Source organism: Eptatretus burgeri, chromosome 2, assembly GCF_056783735.1.
Source record: "Eptatretus burgeri isolate ZD-2024b chromosome 2, Ebu_testis_v1, whole genome shotgun sequence".
In the NCBI taxonomy this organism is placed as follows: Eukaryota; Metazoa; Chordata; class Myxini; order Myxiniformes; family Myxinidae; genus Eptatretus; species Eptatretus burgeri.
Genome location: NC_140962.1, coordinates 138,734,551 through 138,750,702, shown reverse-complemented (window position 1 = coordinate 138,750,702; position 16,152 = coordinate 138,734,551).

The window sequence follows — 16,152 nt, the reverse complement described above, 5'->3', positions numbered from 1 at the left end:
AAAGCCGAGAAGCGAACGGAGAATTCTTCTTACATTCGCTTCTTAAATATATCAAATTAAAGTCTTTTTGCTTTGAAAAAATAAATATTACATCAACATTACCTTCACAACAACAACAACTACACCGCCGAGAACAGGATCTCATCTGAAAAAAAAAATCCTCAGCATTACCTTCACAACGACAACTACACCGCCTAGAACAGGATCTAATCTAAAAAAATTAATATTACCTCAACATTACCTTCACAACGACAACTACACCGCCTAGAACAGGATCTCATCTAAAAAAATTAATATTACCTCAACATTACCTTCACAACGACAACTACACCGCCTAGAACAGGATCTCATCTAAAAAATAAATATTACCTCAACATGACCTTCACAACAACAACTACACCGCTTAGAACAGGATCTCATCTAAAAAAAAAAAAAACATCCTCAACATTACCTTCACAACAACAACTACACCGCCGAGAACAGGATCTCATCTGAAAAAAAAAAACATCCTCAACATTACCTTCACAACAACAACTACACCGCTGAGAACAGGATCTCATCTAAAAAAATAAATATTACCTCAACATTATACCTCAACATTACCTTCACAACAACTACTACACCGCTTCGAACAGAATCTCATCTAAAAAAAAAATAATATATTACCTCAACATTACCTTCACAACGACAACAACACCGCTTAGAACAGGATCTCATCTAAAAAAAATATATATATTACCTCCACATGACCTTCACAACAACAACAACACCGCTTAGAACAGGATCTCATCTAAATAAAATTAATATATTACCTCAACATGACCTTCACAACAACTACTACACCACCCAGAACAGGATCTCATCGAAAAAAAAAAAATCCTCAACATGACCTTCACAACGACAACTACACCGCCGAGAACAGGATCTCATCGAAAAAAATTAATATTACCTCAACATTATACCTCAACATTACCTTCACAACAACTACGACACTGCCCAGAACAGGATCTCATCTAAAAAAATTAATATTACCTCAACATTACCTTCACAACAACAACAACTACACCGCTGAGAACAGGATCTCATCTAAAAAAATTCATATTACCTCAACATTACCTTCACAACAACAACTACACCGCTAAGAACAGGATCTCATCGAAAAAAAATTAATATATTACCTCAACATTATACCTCAACATTACCTTCACAACAACAACTACACCGCTTAGAACAGGATATCATCTAAAAATAAATATTACCTCAACAGTATACCTTAACATTACCTTCACAACAACAACGACACCGCCGAGAACAGGATCTCATCTGAAAAACAAAAAAAATCCTTAAAATTACCTTCACAACGACAACTACACTGCCGAGAACAGGATCTCATCTAAAAAATAAATATTACCTCAACATTATACCTCAACATTACCTTCACAACAACTACTACACCGCTTAGAACAGGATCTCATCTAAAAAAAAATAATATATTACCTCCACATGACCTTCACAACAACAACAACACCGCTTAGAACAGGATCTCATCTAAATAAAATTAATATATTACCTCAACATGACCTTCACAACAACTACTACACCACCCAGAACAGGATCTCATCTAAAAAAAAAAAAAAAATCCTCAACATGACCTTCACAACGACAACTACACTGCCGAGAACAGGATCTCATCGAAAAAAATTAATATTACCTCAACATTATACCTCAACATTACCTTCACAACAACTACGACACTGCCCAGAACAGGATCTCATCTAAAAAAATTAATATTACCTCAACATTACCTTCACAACAACAACTACACCGCTGAGAACAGGATCTCATCTAAAAAAATAAATATTACCTCAACATTACCTTCACAACGACAACTACACCGCCTAGAACAGGATCTCATCTAAAAAAATTAATATTACCTCAACATTACCTTCACAACAACAACTACACCGCTAAGAACAGGATCTCATCGAAAAAAAATTAATATATTACCTCAACATTATACCTCAACATTACCTTCACAACAACAACTACACCGCTTAGAACAGGATATCATCTAAAAATAAATATTACCTCAACAGTATACCTCAACATTACCTTCACAACAACAACTACACCGCCGAGAACAGGATCTCATCTGAAAAAAAAACATCCTCAACATTACCTTCACAACAACAACTACACCGCCGAGAACAGGATCTCATCTAAAAAAATAAATATTACCTCAACATTACCTTCACAACAACTACTACACCACCAGAACAGGATCTCATCTAAAAAAAAAAAAATCCTCAACATGACCTTCACGACAACTACACCGCCGAGAACAGGATCTCATCTAAAAAAATTAATATTACCTCAAGATTATACCTCAATATTACCTTCACAACAACAACTACACCGCCGAGAACAGGATCTCATCTGAAAAAATTAATATTACCTCAACATTACCTTCACAACAACAACTACACCGCTGAGAACAGGATCTCATCTAAAAAAATTAATATTACCTCAACATTATACCTCAACATTACCTTCACAACAACTACTACACCGCTTCGAACAGAATCTCATCTAAAAAAAAAATAATATATTACCTCAACATTACCTTCACAACGACAACAACACCGCTGAGAACAGGATCTCATCTAAAAAAAAATTAATATATTACCTCAACATTATACCTCAACATTACCTTCACAACAACTACTACACCACCCAGAACAGGATCTCATCTAAAAAAAAAAATCCTCAACATGACCTTCACAACAACAACTACACCGCCGAGAACAGGATCTCATCTAAAAAAATTAATATTACCTCAACATTATACCTCAATATTACCTTCACAACAACAAGTACACCGCCGAGAACAGGATCTCATCTGAAAAAAAAAATCCTCAACATTGCCTTCACAACGACAACTACACCGCCTAGAACAGGATCTCATCTAAAAAAATAAATATTACCTCAACATTACCTTCACAACAACAACTACACCGCTGAGAACAGGATCTCATCTAAAAAAATTAATATTACCTCAACATTACCTTCACAACAACAACTACACCGCCTAGAACAGGATCTCATCTAAAAAAAAATAATATTACCTCAACATTACCTTCACAACAACAACTACACCGCTAAGAACAGGATCTCACCTAAAAAAAATTAATATATTACCTCAACATTATACCTCAATATTACCTTCACAACAACAACTACACCGCTTAGAACAGGATCTTCTTCTTCTTCTTTCGGCTGCTCCCGTTCGGGGTCGCCACAGCGGATAATCCGTATGATCCGCATAGTGATTTGGCACATGTTTTACGCCGGATGCCCTTCCTGACGCAACCCTGGTCGCCTCTGACGACACAGGGATATGGTACACCTATTTTAACCGGGGTATACACCGGCCCAGTATACTGGTACTCATTTCGCCGACCTCGGAAGGATGACAGGCTGAGTCAACCCCCTGGTGTATTAATTCAGTGGCCCAACGGGGCTTGAACTCAGGACCTGTTGGATCCCAAGCCGCTGCCCTAATCACTGTGCCAACACCAGGATCGCTTAGAACAGGATATCATCTAAAAATAAATATTACCTCAACATTATACCTCAACATTACCTTCACAACGACAACTACACCGCCGAGAACAGGATCTCATCTGAAAAAAAAACATCCTCAACATTACCTTCACAACAACAACCACACCGCCGAGAACAGGATCTCATCTAAAAAAATAAATATTACCTCAACATTATACCTCAACATTACCTTCACAACAACTACTACACCACCCAGAACAGGATCTCATCGAAAAAAATTAATATATTACCTCAACATTATACCTCAACATTACCTTCACAACAACAACTACACTGCCGAGAACAGGATCTCATTTGAAAAAAAAACATCCTCAACATTACCTTCACAACAACAACTACACCGCCTAGAACAGGATCTCATCTAAAAAAATAAATATTACCTCAACATTACCTTCACAACAACAACTACACCGCTTAGAACAGGATCTCATCTAAAAAAATTAATATATTACCTCAACATTATACCTCAACATTACCTTCACAACAACTACACCGCCGAGAACAGGATCTCATCTGAAAAAAAAAAAACATCCTCAACATTACCTTCACAACAACAACTACACCGCCGAGAACAAGATCTCATCTGAAAAAAAAAACATCCTCAACATTACCTTCACAACAACAACTACACCGCCGAGAACAGGATCTCATCGAAAAAAATAAATATTACCTCAACATTACCTTCACAACAACTACTACACCGCTTCGAACAGAATCTCATCTAAAAAAAAAATAATATATTACCTCAACATTACCTTCACAACGACAACAACACCGCTTAGAACAGGATCTCATCTAAAAAAAATTAATATATTACCTCAACATTATACCTCAACATTACCTTCACAACAACTACTACACCACCCAGAACAGGATCTCATCTAAAAAAAAAATCCTCAACATGACCTTCACAACAACAACTACACCGCCGAGAACAGGATCTCATCTAAAAAAATTAATATTACCTCAACATTATACCTCAACATTACCTTCACAACAACTACGACACTGCCCAGAACAGGATCTCATCTAAAAAAATTAATATTACCTCAACATTACCTTCACAACAACAACAAGTACACCGCCGAGAACAGGATCTCATCTGAAAAAAAAAATTCTCAACATTGCCTTCACAACGACAACTACACCGCCTAGAACAGGATCTCATCTAAAAAAATAAATATTACCTCAACATTACCTTCACAACGACAACTACACCGCCTAGAACAGGATCTCATCTAAAAAAATTAATATTACCTCAACATTACCTTCACAACAACAACTACGCTAAGAACAGGATCTCATCTAAAAAAAATTAATATATTACCTCAACATTATACCTCAACATGACCTTCACAACAACAACTACACCGCTTAGAACAGGATATCATCTAAAAATAAATATTACCTCAACATTATACCTCAACATCACCTTCACAACAACAACGACACCGCCTAGAACAGGATCTCATCTGAAAAAATAAATATTACCTCAACATTATACCTCAACATTACCTTCACAACGACAACTACACCGCCTAGAACAGGATCTCATCTAAAAAAATTAATATTACCTCAACATTATACCTCAACATGACCTTCACAACAACAACAACAACACCGCTTAGAACAGGATCTCATCTAAAAAAAATAAATATTACCTCAACATTATACCTCAACATTACCTTCACAACAACTACGACACCGCCCAGAACAGGATCTCATCTAAAAAAAAAATATTATCTCAACATTACCTTCACAACGACAACGACATGGCTTAGAACAGCATCTCATCTAAAAAAATAAATATTACCTCAACATTACCTTCACGCCAACTACTTCGCCCAGAACAGGATCTCATCTAAAAAAAAAAATCCTCAACATGACCTTCACAACGACAACTACACCGCCTAGAACAGGATCTCATCTAAAAAAAATAAATATTACCTCAACTTTACCTTCACAACAACAACTACACCGCCTATGTCGTGAATACGAGGAAAAAACCTTTGGAGTGTAAGGCTTTATTTCACTTGATTGAAGCCGATTCTACAGAAACATAAAGGAATACATGTGCAGCGAGGAATACACGTGCAGTCGATCACCGCAAAATAAATCAGCAATTAGCCAGCATAAGCACGGAGTCCGGTATACTCTCAATTCTCACCATTCAACGAACACCAAGTGAACCACCGCCATAAATGACAATGCCCCAGGGACCATCCCACCGACCGCGCGGCATCACGGTTTTATCTGACCGCGCGACACGTGATCGCGCGTCACATCCTTTAATCCATCACATTCTCACCCTCTTTAAAATGTAACTAGAGGCTCGACTAACGCACCATGATTACTTCAACGCAATAGGAGTATACATTTCAAGCAGTGCGAACTATTTAAACTACAAAAGCATACATTTCAAGCAGTGAGGATTATTTTGAGTTATAGGAGCATGGTAAGGTGCCATCGAGGGATGCTGATCATCCCCTTTATAGATCGAGTCGGCGAGGGGTTTTATCCGTCGACCTCTCCGGGAGTAAATGGTGGTTTCACTTGAGGGAGGCTTCCGATCCTCTTGGGGAGCCTCGACTCATGCCGGGGATGACTCCTCGATCGCTCTCGGGTGGAACGCGGCAGCTCCGTCGCCACCATTCTCGGGTGGAGTTCCTGGGGGGAAACACCTGGGGAGGGAATGTCAGAGGGAGGAGTACCAGATGGAGGAGTACCTGCAGGAGCCAGATGGCGAACCGACACAGTGGTCTCCCTGCCATCAGGAAGTCTAACATGAGCATACTCTGGATTAGCATCGATGAGTTCGACCTTCTCCACCATCGGTTCATACTTGCTTTGTCGTACCGGGCGCTTCATGAACACTGTTCTGGGATAGGTTAGCCAGTTGGGCACCGATTGGCCGTCAATATAACGTCGTTGGTGAGTAAACATTCGTTTGTGCGGAGTAGCATTGGTGGACGTACAGAGCAAAGAGCGTATGGAATTCAGAGCGTCGAGAAGGGTAACCTCCCGCCGCTCGGGCCCCAGTCCTCTCGATTTCAACGCCAGGGTTACGGCTTTCCAAATGACTCCATTATACCATTCCACCTGCCCATTACCCTGTGGGTTGTAACCCGTCGTTCGACTAGTTGCTATGCCGTGTTCATATAGGAACTGTTTGAGCTCAACCGACATGAAACACGGCCCTCTGTCTGAATGTATGTACGACGGTTTCCCAAACATGGCAAAGAGGTCAGAGAGACATTTCACGACAGTGCCCGAGGTCATATCCGAGCACGGGAATGCGAATGAGAACCTTGAGTATTCATCAACAATCGTGAGTATGTATCTGTTGTCTGTCTCAGTCGGCAGGGGCCCTTTGAAGTCGATATTTAGTCTCTCGAACGGGGAAGTGGCCTTGATCAATCTGCTGCGAGCGGCGCCATAGAACCTGGGTTTTAGTTCAGCACAAACTGGGCAAGAAGCATTCATTTGTTTAATATCATCAGTAGAATAGGGAAGGTTTTGTCTGCGCACGAAATGTGCCATTCTGGTTACCCCCGGGTGGCACAGAGACTCATGGAGGTCTTTCAAAGCCCGACCGATTGTCGCCAAACAGTAGACCCGAGAGAAGGTGTCTGCAGCAGGGTTTTCCCTCCCGGGCCGATAAACAATGTTGTAACTATAACAAGATAGATCTATCCGCCATCTCATTATTTTCTCGTTCTTAATTTTCCCATTATTTTTCCCATCAAACATGAAGGCAATGGATCGCTGGTCCGTGACAAGTGTGAAGTGATTGCCCAGTAAATAATGTCTCCATTTACGTAGGGCTTCGACAATAGCGTACGCTTCCTTCTCTATCGCCGAGTGTCTCTGCTCGCTTCCTGAGAGAGTTCTCGAGAAGAACGCGACGGGTCGGCCGGATTGATTGAGCGTCGCAGCGATCGCATGATCGGAAGCGTCCGTTTCCACCACGAACGGCACCGTGCTGTCAATCGATAATTCCACGGGATTACTGATATCATCTTTGAGGCTGTGGAAAGCTTTTACAACAGCGACATCTGGCGGGAAGTTTTTGCAATGCACCAGGGGATGTATTTTTTCAGAGTATTGGGGGATCCATCTCACGTAGTAAGCGAACATTCCAATCACTCGACGTAATGTCTGCAGGTCATGAGGTGGGGGTAGCTCACGGAGAGGGCGCAATCGTTCAGGATCGGGCTTAATCGTACCGTCGGCTATTGTGTAGCCGAGAAGGTCAATTGACCTTGCCGAGAATACGCATTTCTCGTAGTTGAGAGTCAGATTATATTTCCGAGCAATGCTCAAGAATCTGTCCAGATTCATATCATGTTCCCCCCGATCCTTACCGCACACTGTGACATTGTCTACGTAAACAAAAGTGTCTTTGAGGTTTTCATCCGAGATGATGTCGTCCATAACTCGTTGGAAGCAAGCTACTCCATTAGTGACACCGAACGGAATCCTCCTAAATTGATAGAGGCGTTTACCTGCCTCGAACGCGGTGTAAGGTTTGTCTTCCTCTCGGATGGGAATTTGATGATAGGCGCTTCGCAAATCGATGGTGCTGAATATTTTATAATTGGCCACGCGTTCGACCATCTCGTCTATGCGCGGCAAAGGGTAGGCATCGAGATGGGTGAAACAATTGACCGTTTGTGAGTAATCGACAACCATTCGTTTCTTGTGGTTCTGGTTGGTGGTGACCAACACCTGCGCGCGCCATGGCGAATCGCTCGGTTCTATAATTCCTTCTTCCAGTGATCGCTTGGTCTCAGAAGCGATGAAGTTCATATCGGCGGCGGTGTATCATCGCGATTTGATCGCTATCGGTTTACAGTCCGGCGACAAGTTAGCAAACAGCAGGGGGGACGTTACCTCTGTGGTGGTCAGAGCATTTAGAATTAGACGAGGTTTTCTTCCTCCAAAGGGTATTTCGACGCTCGTGTGCTGCTTGAGGAAATTATGACCCAGAATTACATCTGCGCATAAATCACGAAGCATCAGTACCCTTACATCCCGATGCGTGTAGCCTTTTACGTCCAACTCAACATTGCAGTACCCTCGTACGCGGGACTTTAGCGATGTGGAGGCCATGCATACCGTATTGTCTGTCGGGTGGATCTTCCATTTCCTGCCCTTCGCTAGTGAGCTGTTGACGAAACTTTCAGAGCTACCAGTGTCAATCAGAGCCTCAGCCATATGCCCGCTAATTCGTACGTTGATGATAACTTTGGATAGATTCCCCGGTGAAGCTGCTGTTACTTTCTTTTGTGAGTAGAGAGCCGCAGAAGTGGGTTTATTTCTTCTAAGAGTAGATTTGCATACCCTGGCATAATGCCCTTTCTTGTCACAATTCATGCATATGGCATCCCTGGCGGGGCATTTGTTACGGGGGTGTCTTTTATACCCACAAAAGAAACATTTACCAACCGAAGTAGTTGCTGAGGAGTTTGACGAGGTCTGGGTATCCGATTCCTCGGGTTTATCTCCATCCTCAGTGTCGGAGGTGTCCCTGGGGGGTTCTTTGAGTTTCTGCCGTAGCAGCGTTCATTAGCAACACCGGTGTCCCATATGACTCAGATTGCTGCTGAGCCGTATCCATAGCTCGGGCCTGGTCAGCTACCATTTCAAGAGTGGGTTGTGCTTTTTCCAGTTAGCGTTGCCGAATGGGGGCTGACCGGAGCCCCTGGATGAAGTGATGTCGCGCGGTCGGTGGGATGGTCCCTGGGGCATTGTCATTTACGGCGGTGGTTCACTTGGTGCTCGTTGAATGGTGAGAATTGAGAGTATACCGGACTCCGTGCTTATGCTGGCTAATTGCTGACTTATTTTGCGGTGATCGACTGCACGTGTATTCCTTGCTGCACATGTATTCCTTGCTGCACATGTATTCCTCGCTGAACATTTATTCCTTTATGTGTCTGCAGAATCGGCTTCAATCAAGTGAAATAAAGCCTTACACTCCGAAGGTTTTTTCCTCGCATTCACTACAATTTATTTCACTTGATTCCTTCGGCTACCTCAACCGCCTATGGACAAGATCTACAAGCCGGAGAGGTTCGATGCGGACCCCAACGCTACTGACTCGGAAATGAAGTGGTCGCATTGGTTCCGTTCCTTCTCACACTATTTGACCATCATTAAAGAGGGAGCCGACAAACTGGCCGCACTTGTAAACCATGTCTCGCCCAGCGTATTCAGGCTCTTCTCGGAGTGTGACACCTACGACACAGCGATCGACGTGCTGCGGGCGCTCTACGTGAAGCGCAAGAACGAGGTATACATACGACATCTTCTCAACACACGCAGGCAAGTAGCCGGTGAGACAATCGATCAGTTCCTGCAAGCTCTGAGGCAGTTGGGCAAAGACTGCAGTTTCCGGGCTGTAACCGCCGAGGAACATCGAGATAAAGCGACCCGAGAGGCATTCATCCAGGGGCTCCGGTCAGCCCCCATTCGGCAACGCTTACTGGAAAAAGCACAACCCACTCTTGAAATGGTAGCTGACCAGGCCCGAGCTATGGAAACGGCTCAGAAGCAATCTGAGTCATATGGGACACCGGAGTTGCTAATGAACGCTGCTACGGCAGAAACTCAAAGAACCCCCCGGGACACCTCCGACACTGAGGATAGAGATAAACCCGAGGAATTGGATACCCAGACCTCGTCAAACACCTCAGCAACTACTTCGGTTGGTAAATGCTTCTTTTGTGGGTATAAAAGACACCCCCGTAACAAATGCCCCGCCAGGGATGCCACATGCATGAACTGTGACAAGAAAGGGCATTATGCCAGGGTATGCAAATCTACTCTTAGAAGAAATAAACCCACTTCTGCGGCTCTCGACTCACAAAAGCAAGTAACAGCAGCTTCACCGGGGAATCTATCCAAAGTTATCATGAGCGTACGAATTAACGGGCATATGGCTGAGGCTCTGATTGATACCGGTAGCTCAGAAAGTTTCGTCAACAGCTCACTAGCGAAGGGCAGGAAATGGAAGATCCACCCGACAGACAATACGGTATGCATGGCCTCCACATCACTACAGTCCCGCATACGAGGGTACTGCAATGTTGAGTTGGACGTAAAAGGCTACACGCATCGGGATGTAAGGGTACTGGTGCTTCGTGATTTATGCGCAGATGTAATTCTGGGTCATAATTTCCTCAAGCAGCACGCGAGCGTCGAAATACCCTTTGGAGGAAGCAAACCTCGTCTAATACTAAATGCTCTGACCACCGCAGAGGTATCGTCCCCCTGCTGTTTGCTAACTTGTCGCCGGACTGCAAACCGATTGCGATCAAATCGCGACGATACACCACCGCCGATATGGACTTCATCGCTTCCGAGACCAAGCGATTACTGGAAGAAGGTATTATAGAACCGAGCAATTCGCCATGGCGCGCGCAGGTCTTGGTGACCACCAGTCAGAACCATAAGAAACGAATGGTTGTCGATTACTCTCAAACGGTCAATCGCTTCACCCATCTCGATGCCTACCCTTTGCCGCGCATAGACGAGATGGTTGAACGCATGGCCAATTACAAAATATTCAGCACCATCGATTTGCGAAGCGCCTATCATCAAATTCCCATCCGAGAGGAAGACAAACCTTACACCGCGTTCCAGGCAGGTTGACGCCTCTATCAATTCAGGAGGATTCCGTTCGGTGTCACTAATGGAGTAGCTTGCTTCCAACGAGTTATGGACGACATCATCTCGGATGAAAACCTCAAAGACACTTTTGTTTACGTGGACAATGTCACGGTGTGCGGTAAGGATCGGGAGGAACATGATATGAATCTGGACAGATTCTTGAGCATTGCTCGGAAATATAATCTGAGTCTCAACTATGACAAATGCGTATTCTCGGCAAAGTCAATTGATCTTCTCGGCTACACAATAGCCGACGGCATGATTAAGCCCGATCCTGAACGATTGCGCCCTCTCCGTGAGCTACCACCACCTCATGACCTGCAGACATTGCGTCGAGTGATCGGAATGTTCGCTTACTACGCTAGATGGATCCCCCAATACTCCGAAAAAATACATCCCCTGGTGCATTGCAAAAACTTCCCGCCAGATGCCGCTGTTGTAAAAGCTTTCCACAGCCTCAAAGATGATATCAGTAATCCCGTGGAATTATCGATCGACAGCACGGTGCCGTTCGTGGTGGAAACGGACGATTCCAATCACGCAATCGCCGCGACGCTCAATCAGTCCGGACGACCCATCGCGTTCTTCTCGAGAACTCACTCAGGAAGCGAGCAGAGACACTCGGCGATAGAGAAGGAAGCGTACACTATTGTCGAAGCCCTGCGTAAATGGAGACATTATTTACTGGGCAATCACTTTACACTCATCACGGACCAGCGATCCGTTGCCTTCATGTTTGATGGGAAAAATAACGGGAAAATTAAAAATGACCGTTTTTACAGCCATTTTTTCCTGCTGTGCAGGGGTTTGGATTTTTCTTGAGGCAATGTTTTTTTTTTTATGGCCGGATGCCCTTCCTGACGCCAACCCTGGTCGCCTCTTACGACACACAGGGATATGGTACACCTATTATAACCGGGGCATACACCGGGACCAGTACACTGGCACTCATTTCGCCGACCTCGGAAGGATGACAGGCTGAGTCAACCCCCTGGTGTTAATTCAGCAGCCAACGGGGCTTGAACTCAGGACCCTGGGATCCCAATCCACCACCCTAACCACTTAGCCAACACCAGGCTTAACGGGAAAATTAAGAACGAGAAAATAATGAGATGGCGGATAGATCTATCTTGTTATAGTTACGACATTGTTTATCAGCCCAGGAGGGAAAACCCTGCTGCAGACACCTTTTCTCGGGTCTACTGTTCGGCGACAATCGGTCGGGCTTTACAAGACCTTTACAAGAGTCTCTGTGCCACCCAGGAGTAACCAGAATGGCACATTTCGTGCGCAAACAAAACCTTCCTTATTCTATCGAAGATATTAAACAAATGAATGCTTCTTGCCCAGTTTGTCCTGAACTAAAACCCAGATTCTATGGCGCCGCTCCCGGCAGATTTATCAAGGCCACTTCCTCCTTCGAGAGACTAAATATCGACTTCAAAGGGCCCCTGCCAACTGAGACAGACAACAGATACATACTCACGATTGTTGATGAATACTCAAGGTTCCCATTCGCATTCCCGTGCTCGGATATGACCTCGGGCACTGTCGTGAAATGTCTCTCTGACCTCTTTGCCATGTTTGGGAAACCGTCGTACATACATTCAGACAGAGGACCGTGTTTCATGTCGGTCGAGCTCAAAGAGTTCCTATATAAACACGGCATAGCAACTAGTCGATCGACGGGTTACAACCTACAGGGTAATGGGCAGGTGGAACGGTATAATGGAGTCATTTGGAAAGCCGTAACCCTGGCGCTGAAATCGAGAGGACTGGGGCCCGAGCGGTGGGAGGTTACCCTACTCGACGCTCTGAATTCCATACGCTCTTTGCTCTGTACGTCCATCAATGCTACTCCTCACGAACGAATGTTTACTCACCAACGACGTTATATTGATGGCCAATCGGTGCCCAACTGGCTAACCTATCCCGGAACAGTGTTCATGAAGCGCCCGGTACGACAAAGCAAGTATGAACCGATGGTGGAGAAGGTCGAACTCATCGATGCTAATCCAGAGTATGCTCATGTTAGACTTCCTGATGGCAGGGAGACCACTGTGTCGGTTCGCCATCTGGCTCCCGCAGGTACTCCTCCTGCAGGAACTCCTCCATCCGGCACTCCTCCCTCTGACATTCCCTCCCCAGGAACTCCACCCGAGAATCGTGGCGACGGAGCTACCGCATTCCACCCAAGAGCGATCGAGGAGTCATCCCCGGCACGAGTCGAGGCTCCCCAAGAGGATCGGAAGCCTCCCTCAAGTGAAACCACCATTTACTCCCGGAGAGGTCGACGGATAAAACCCCCTCGCCGACTCGATCTGTAAAGGGGATAATCGGCATCCCTCGATGGCACCTTACCATGCTCCTATAACTCAAAATAATCCTCACTGCTTGGCATGTATGCTTCTGTAGTTTAAATAGTTCACACTGCTTGAAATGTATACTCCTATAGCTTTGAAGTAATCATGGTGCGTTAGTTGAGCCTCTAGTTACATTTTAAAAACGGGGAGAATGTGATGAATTAAAGGATGTGACGCGTGACCACGTGTCGCGCGGCTCGCGCACGGGACAGATAAAACCGTGATGTCTCGCGGTCGGGGGGATTGTCCCAGGGGCATTGTCATTTACGGCGGTGGTTCACTTGGTGCTCGTTGAATGGTGAGAATTGAGAGTATAGCGGACTCCGTGCTTATGCTGGCTAATTTCTGATTTATTTTGCGGTGATCGACTGCACGTGTATTCCTTGCTGCACATGTATTCCTTTATGTGTCTGTAGAATCGGCTTCAATCAAGTGAAATAAAGCCTTACACTCCAAAGGTTTTTCCCTCGCATTCACTTCAGTAATGTGAAATGCCCGTACAGCACCACTAAAATTCCCCGTTTACAATTTAAAATTGTCCGATTATATTTTGTTTGTGTCCAATCGATTTCTTGAAAGGTGCGCAAGTGAGGCGGTGCTGTCTCAGGAAACGTGATTGTATCATAAGTTGATTTCCGGTTGTTGTTGGGTTGTCCTCCGTGATCGCAAAAATAACGTCACTTCCGGTCTCTCCCAACATGGAATCCTGAGTACCTTACAGTAATGTGCGAATTCCTGTCTTAAACTGGAGTACATGGACGACATTACTGTCTGTACAGCGTCTGAATCTTATTCCCAGCTACTTGTGAATGAGGAGAATGACTTCATGGTACTGGAGTAAGATGTGAATAAAGCCAAATCAAGATTGCTTGTAATGAAGGAGGGCCAAAGTGAGATGAGAGGAACCTTTTTCAGGTGTTCATCCAAACAAACTGGTGAAATTTTTGGGGAGAGTCATGAACAGAGATTTGCATTACAAGCAAGCCCGTGAGGACGTGGAAGAGCAACTTCATCATTGGCTTTGGATGTTGGACAAGTCTGTTGCGACCGGGGTCATGAAGTGCTGGATTTACCAGCATTTAAGCCTGGTGTTGGCTTCGGGTGGCTGGCTTAAGATCTTATGGTCTTGAGTTCAAGCCCCTGTCAAACCGTTGAATTAACACCAGGTGGGGTTGACTCAATCTGCCATCCTTCTGAGGTTGGCAAAATGCGTACCGGCTTGCTGGTAAGAGGGGGCACTGCATCAGCGGCACCCAGGAAATGCCCGCAGAAAATGATGCAGCCAAGCAGCCGCAGGCTGTGTGCAAATAAATAAATAAATACCGGCATGCCATCGTGCCCAAGCTTCAGTGGCAACTAATGATATATTGTTGTGGGCCGGGGTTCGGCGGCGATAAACGACCACCAAGGGGAGCAGTAGGGTCGTCTCCACCGAACACCCCGGAATTTAGGTCGTGACTCTTGGATAAGTCCGAAAGGTCACGGGTCCCTTTGCAGACCCTGGTCACCAATATTTTGACAGCGTGGGGTAGGGTTAATTGCCTAATTTCAATATACCTAAGTACCCACGTCGTCAAATTACCAGGGAAGGCACACCCTCGAAGGACTCTGTCGAATCCGGTCGCTCTAGCGACCTTGGTCCGGTGTAACCGAGCGGAATTACCAAAGTCCATCGGTCCAAACAACAACTTACGGCACACGGCCTCCCGAATTATCAATACGCACCATGCTGGGTCAGTGGTAAAAACGACAGGCGAAGAACTGGAACATTTAACAGATATTTATTTACAATAGGGAGGGAGACAGAGCAGAGTTATCCGAATAAAAGAAATGAAATTTACAATGAACGAAAAGCACTGAGCAATTCTACTTAACAGACTGGCGCCACACACAGACACACACACACCCAAAAAGAAATGGACCCATGGGTCTTTATTCAGTCCTCCGGCCGAGGAGGATAGTTCAACTGGGGGACCAGAGCCTGGCCGGGTACCTTCCTGCCTCGTGCGGTCACACCGGACTCCAACCCGCCACGGTGGGACTCAAACCCACATCCCGAAATCCACGGGCCCACGACCCTGGCTGCTCGGCCACCACCACCATGAGGAGCCACCGCAAAGGATCACAGACCACGACAGAGACAAAGCCACCACTACAGACCAAAAGCAATCGGCCACGATGACTGCAGTACTCTGGTCCTGACAACCACTCTACTCTTCCTCTTCTCCGGCCACTCGCCTCCTGATTGGACAAGGGGAACCCGACTCCTTTCCTGGGCGGAGTCGGAGCTCTGAGGTGACGAGCCTCCTGGTTGGACGGGGCGTTTCGGGGGGTGTGTCCGGGCGTCTCGGATGCCCGCCCCCCGAAGAGGCTCCATAGTAGTTCCCGGCACTCTGGCCTCTCATTGGCTGCAGCGCCTTGGCTCTGCTCGCCCTTCGCCCATTGGCTGGAGGAAACGCTCCATGCCCTTCCTCGGAGCGGAGCCTCGATC